This window comes from Schistocerca nitens, chromosome 2 (genome assembly GCF_023898315.1).
Source record: "Schistocerca nitens isolate TAMUIC-IGC-003100 chromosome 2, iqSchNite1.1, whole genome shotgun sequence".
Lineage (NCBI taxonomy): Eukaryota > Metazoa > Arthropoda > Insecta > Orthoptera > Acrididae > Schistocerca > Schistocerca nitens.
In genome coordinates, this window is record NC_064615.1 from 496594970 (window position 1) to 496602037 (window position 7068).

Here is a 7068-nt window from a genome sequence, read left to right on the forward strand (position 1 = left end):
ATGCACAGTAATTCCATTCTGTACATTTGACATCCTGGCTTACCTACACAGAGCCAGTGCACACATGTACAAGTGAAGTTCACTTTAGCGGAGATGTTCAAAGTGACCACCTAGCATTTGCAAACACTTTGTTACTCATTGGTTCATACTTTTCTGGACACTACACAATGCACTTGTATCCAACATTGCCAAAGCAGCATGCATGCTAGCTATTAGATTGTGTACATCCATTGGTGGAGTACCATGAACTTGCTCCTTTAAGTGTTCCTACAAATAGAAATCTAGTGGATTAAGGTCCAGGAAACATGGAGGCCAGAACATTGGACCTCCACAGCAAATCCATTTTCCTGGAAATGATTCATTTAAATAGTTATGCACATTCATTCCAAAGAGTGGCATGCACCATCATGCTGAAACCATAGCAGTCAATGAACATCAAGTGGAACTTTTTTCAGTGTCAGGCAAAGTAATACAGAGAAACATACGATACAGGTGCACATTCAACTTGTCTGGCAATAGGTAAGGGCCTAAAAGCACTCCTCCCATGATTCCAGCCCACAGATTTTTACCAAGTCATGCCTAAAAGCCATATTTATAGGTGACATGGTGTTTCGTTCAGACAGACAATAGCTGTTGTGGATTTTCAAAATATGTTCATGAATGAAGCTAGATTTGTTGGTCCATACAGCATTATTTATAAAATTTTTGTTATCTTCCATTTGGTGCAAAAGCCATTCACAAAACTGTACTTACTAAATGCAATTATCTGGCAACTGGTTTTGAGTTATTTCTAATGATAAGGATCCAGTTCTTCATCGTGCAATACTTCAACAACCAGTCTTTGAGATATCTGGAATTGCCATGTGATATCATAGGTACTTTGGCAAGGTGATTGGTGAATGGTTTCAAGAATCATGTCTTCTGTTCTTGGAGTATGTCCAGTTCTTGGATGAGCTCTGTCCATTATTTGTGGTTAAAGATTGCTGGTTTCCTGAAGACATTGCTCCATGTGATAAAAACATTCTAATTAGGATGGTGCCTTTGAAAGTACCATGCAGCATACTTATGGGAAGCTGTAGCTGCAACAGCAGTTCAGTTACCACATACATCCAGAACAAAAAGCATATTGATGTACTCATCGTTTGTGTACTCCGTCGGGAATTCACACTATATGAAACTGACAGGACCAGTTATGCTCGTGCACTGTGTGGTTAGTACACTCTTGCATGCTGTTTAATGGATCCCACTGTCATATGATAGGCTACTGTCATGTGACAAAATGATACCTTGCTTATAAATGATGAGGCAACAGCCTTGCCACAGTGGATACATCGGTTCCCATCAGATCACCGAAGTTAAGCGCTGTCAGGCGTGGTCGGCACTTGGATGGGTGACCATCTGGGCCGCCATGTGCTGTTGCCATTTTTCGGGGTCCACTCAGCCTCGTGATCCCAATTGAGGAGCTACTCGGCCGAATAGTAGCAGCTCTGGTCTAAGAAAACCATCATAACGACCGGGAGAGTGGTGGTCTGACCACACTCCCCTCCTATCCGCATTCTCAGCTGAGGATGACACGGCGGTCGGATGGTCCCGATGGGCCACTTGTGGCCTGAAGACGAAGCGCTTTTTTTTTTCTTTTTTTTTTTTAATAAATGATGAGGACTGGGAACAGATGTCTGAAAAATAAGGAATCTGTTATGGACTCAAACCATAGCTCCATGGTGGATGTGGGTTTGATGTCCCAGGAGTCTATTCAGTGAGCTGTGATGTCTGGTACAGTAGTGTGAGATGACATACATTCCTCTGTATATTCTGATGTGCTGCACAATGTGACAGTGTTGCCAGCTCCGACTTTTGTCTTGAATCTGGATGAGGAATTACATGCAGACCTCTACCCCCCCCCTCTCCCCCTCTCCCCCCCCCCCCCCCCGTGTGTGTGTGTGTGTGTGTGTAAATTTAATTTACGCTATGAATTATGTCATTTGTTTAATTCACTGGAGTATCCATACAATAGTGTGGAGGTAATGCTCAGGAGTATACACTCACATACATTTAGAGTGAAAAGAATTGCGATGTAATCCAGTTATTCACATAATGAAATATGTAAAGATATTAGCACTACATATGAAGAAATACTTACTTATCTTTGAGAAAGATGAATGACACAGTAATAACTTTATATGCTACTAGTAATTTAACTCACTCACTGTCTCTTAATCAAGTTATATGCAATGAATTCATACCACCTGGAAGCATGGAATATTTTTTCACTGTAATGTTATGATGGATTAGACTAGATTATTATGTTATGTTGTTTCTGATTTACTTCTGATTTCTTAAAGGCTCTACATTACTAGCTTACTGATTCATGCCACTGCTATTATTTCTACATGTGTTTTATATTTGTCAGCAGAAGATTATGCAACTCACAACTGTGTTTTATAAATGAAGAATACATGGAAAGAAGGGGAATGTCATATTTTCAACATGCTAAGGTATTTAAATTTGAAGATTAAAACCTTCAATAATGTCTACAGTAACACAAATACATAAAATATTATATCATGTAAGGTTAGCCTAATGTATTGATATTGTACATGGATGATAATGAAAATGCAGAATTAATATTTATAATTCATTATATGTGAATCACGGAGCACTGGTGCAGGGATCTAGAATTGGGTTATGCTAATATTAACCATTAGAAGTTAGGTAGTCAGTTTTCTGGGAATGATGCCAAAAATGGTGGAGTTTGTATTTTCTGTAAATCTAATGTGAAATATAAAAGACATGAGACAGAGTCTTTGAATGTTGAAAATCAATTCAAAAATGCTGGACAACATAATAATTACAGCAGTTTCTAGAGCAGCTAGTGTGGACTTAGAAACAATAACTAATAAATTGAAGTCTCTGGACATAATGTTTACCGAAAAAGCCACTATCATTTCTGTGGGGACTTAAGTGTAGACCTTATGGATGAATCTGCATCTAGGAAGCAGTTTTTTAATGTACTGTACAGCTTCAACATGTTTCCTCTTATAAATAGCCCCACAACAAATAACAAATAGTATAGGATTTAGGTAGTTATTTAGATGTTCTGTGAATAATTTTTCTTTATAGATCATAATGAGATGTAATGAGTCATTTTACACTAACATCAGCAATTAAGTTGACTGGATGGTACATTCTGAACATTTCAAAGTTTCTTTCTTTAGGTATCAAAAAAGATGTGAGTAAGTAATTCCTAACGACCAGTTTTTACACACCGCAATACTATGAATTCTTCTACAGAATAGGAGGAATTGTCAAGGAGAAACTTCCTGGATCTGTTTTCAAATTTTTCTTTTGTCTGTCAGGCATTTTATATCATTGGGTAAGTGATCAAAAATTTTTGTTCCAGAAATGTGCACCCCCTTTTTGTGCTGCAGACAGCTTTAATGAACATTATTTTTCCTTCTGGTGTTGTAATTATGTACATCATTGTTCCTTTTGAGCTGCAGTTACAGCAAACTTCAAGAGGGAATAAATGTACTGTGAAAAAGTGGTCAGAATGCCCAACTCCTTAAACAGATATCTACAAGATGATACTGGATGAGCACCACATATTATTCTTACAGCATGTTTTGGCACAATGAAGACTTTTGTTCTTAAAGATGAGTTACCCAAAAACATTATTTCATATGACAATACTGAATGAAAATATGCAAAATATGTCAGTTTACTGATTTGTGTCTCCCCAAGATTTGCAGTGATTCAAAATGTGCTTTTTCCATAAAGTCTCATCAATATGGACACCCAAGAATGTTGAAGTTTCCATCCTATTTATTATTTCCTCAACATGTTTTACACCTATCATTGGTGTAATTATTTATTTATTGTATGGCATACATTGCTTTTCTTATACACTTTACATAGAATTTAATTACAGATTGACATCCAGACATGTAATAGAATCACTAGCTTCCTCTGTTGCAGCTAGGATATTAATAAATAATTATAAGCCTGAACTGGGCGTTCTTCCACTATATGCTGAATTGTTTGTTTTTCAGCACTGCAGTTGCAATTTGAAATTGATATCTTTCTCCATTGTAGAGAGTGTCAGCACTTCTTCTGTGGCCAGTGCTTAAAGTTGTTCACGCTTTACATGACTGACTAAAGCTGGCCAGCTTCACGTTTATTGTGAAGCTTTGGCATTTTGGTGGGCAGTGTTCTTACCAGTGTTGTTTCCAGAGATTGCGGATGTCAAAGTTGGAGATCATCATCTCTGTAGCAGTGAGTAGCGGTGGTCTTCTCGATTTAAGTCTTCAGCACTCTGGGTCAGCTGTATCATTATGTATGGGCATCTGAGGAGAGTATTTTTTTCACCATATCTCTGGTGATGGTATATGACTCAGGGTTGGCAGCCATATGGTAGGGGTGGAGCTTATTGCGCTGCTTATGATGCACTTCGTGTCATTTAGTACCACATAAATCCTGTTTGTATATGGGTTATTAATACATACTATAGTTCAGTATTGTGTCACTGAGTAGACAAGCTTAACTGGTGATGTGCAGAGTGTGTGTGCTGTGGAGTCCCAGTAGTGCACAATTTATGGATGATGATATTTCTCGTTCTCATCTTGCCTGCAGTCTTTGTCAGGTGCTTCTTGTAAGAAAGTGTTGTGTCCAGTGTAACTCCATAGTTGGGGCAGTCGTAAAGGTTAAGGCATTTCCCTTCAAATATAACATTGAGCTCTGTTGTTCCTGAGTGGTTGCAAAAGGTGGAAGCATTATACTTCAATCTTGTTTTGTTTCAGCTTGTAATCTACCCCCTCCTTCCTGGTTGAAGCTATTGTCCACATTACTCTTTTATGAAGATTTGAGAGGAGCAAAGATTACAATAAACTTTCTAATTTACTTACCTCCCACGTAGAGTTGGCTCCAAGTCTTCTTGTCTAGGGATCTCATTCTTGAAACTGAAATTCTCACATTTTAGGTTCTCATGGTTCAAATGATTTAAATAAATTTGAAGTTTGTTGTTGCAGAATTTTTGTTGTTACATTAATATATTTTGTCACATTTCAATATATCACACAGTCTTTTGATTTTTCACATTACCAACTCTGTAATTAAATTGTTTGCACAAAATACAAAAATACATCTGATCACATCAGAGGCATATTTACTACTGCCTCACTCTGCAGAAATAACAATATTCCGAAGTGTTTACAATTTTTGTTGACAAATGAATTTCTATTAATTTTTATTATTATTTCATAAATGAATCCAGAAGTAAACATAGGAAACAGCACTAGATTGTATAATTAATAATAGGAATTTTAAGTGTGCCAAATAATTCATAAATTCAAATGTTTCTAAGAAAAATAATTTTAACTGTGCATTCAGAACTACTACTTATCGATTATAACATCCAAAATAAAGTAATTCCTCTTCATAAATTTTTGCTTGAAATATAAATACTGTGTATAAAATTATATGGAAGTTTCCAGAAAAGCAGCTGAGATAATATTGACCTGTCCAAAATTCAAAAATAATACTGGTATCGACAACTACTGTTAAGGAAAAGTAATGCTAGAGGAGGATGGCCCATTATAGGCTGCAGTCTCCCTTTGCAAAAGCAGCCACCCAGCAATTTCAGATTGGAGCACAGGATGTCTTTAATGGCCGCAAATGATCCATGTTGTGCAGCTGGAGCCAAGTCGTCCATGTAGCCAGCTTCCTAGATTGTGTGTTTGGAATGTCAGAAACGTAAAGATTCAAGAACAGTGAGGCAAGAACTGAGCCCTGCAGCAGCCTGTCATTGAGTACCTTGGTGGAGCTCTTTTTTGTCCAGTAAACACTTTAAAACCCCTCCCGGCAAGCAAGTTATCGATCAGCCTGATAGTATTGCTGCGTGGAACTATCTGAATTAATTTGTACAACAGCCCTTGTCTGCAGTCAGTGTCATAGGCTGCACTCACACCAAAACCCTAGGGTATCAGTCACTCAGATCAGTGTCAAACGTTGCATATTGATAGAGTATCAACCAAAACACCAAGACAGTTTGGGCTATGTGCTGCCGTCCAGGAGAACATGTGTAAATGGTAAGCAGTAAGTACTAAATGACCTATAGAGTACCGTTACAGCACAACTGTGAGCATTTGCAGTGTGGACCTCATGTGGGGAAGTCAGTAGAGCATTAGTTTGTCGTACAAAGGGTCCTGGGTTTGATTCATGGTACGGCTAGTTTTTGTACTGTAGTACATGTGAAACTACTACATGGCACAATACATTGCTGACATGTAAAAGGACTGTTTGGAGTTTATAGCAATGTCCTATTAGCAATCCACTTTCGCTTCATATATTTGAAAGTAACAAACCTATAGGGCACATTTTTAGTTTCATAGAATAAACACAAAGAATCAGAAAATAAAGAAACAATAGCATCACACTCGTGGAAGTATTAATAGTAATAATAATAATAATAACAATGACAGTAATAAGAATAGTAATTGAATGCTAGATGGCAGCACCACCATACAGCTATAAACTCCAAACAGTCCCTTTATATGTCATCAACATGTCCCATGTCACAGTCTCACACATAATACAGTTCAAAAACTGGCATGACCAGTGCTCGAACCCAGTACCTTCGGTGCAACAAACTAGCGCTGTATCGACTTCACCACTGGAGCTCCACACAAAAGATGCTCACAGATATGTTTTTCCTGTGCTTTGTAGGTCATGTCATATTTACTGTTTATGCACGTTCACCTGGATGACAGCACATAGCACAAACTATATTGGTGTTTGTATTGATATACAATGTTTGCTGTCTGACACCTGGAGGTTTGGGTGTCAAATCTATGAATGCAGTTGATGTTTTTTGCTTTTTCTAATAGCCTGTCCCTATGTAGATTGTCAGGGAAAGCGCTTGGTCAGTGCAGCTTCTATTGGGTTGGAATACTGCTTGTTTATCTGAGATTGATTCCAGCATTTTTGGACTCAGTCTGATATATAGGAATCTCTCAAGCAGCTTACATATGACACCGAGGAGTGCGATTGGTTGGTCACTTGGTTTTCCTGGCT

The 7068-nt window shown here is 37.9% G+C and overlaps 1 pseudogene; it reads left to right on the forward strand.

The window, feature by feature from the left end:
- Positions 1-1304: 1304 nt before the first annotated feature.
- Positions 1305-1422, forward strand: LOC126238389 (5S ribosomal RNA; annotated as a pseudogene).
- The last annotated feature ends 5646 nt before the right edge of the window (positions 1423-7068 follow it).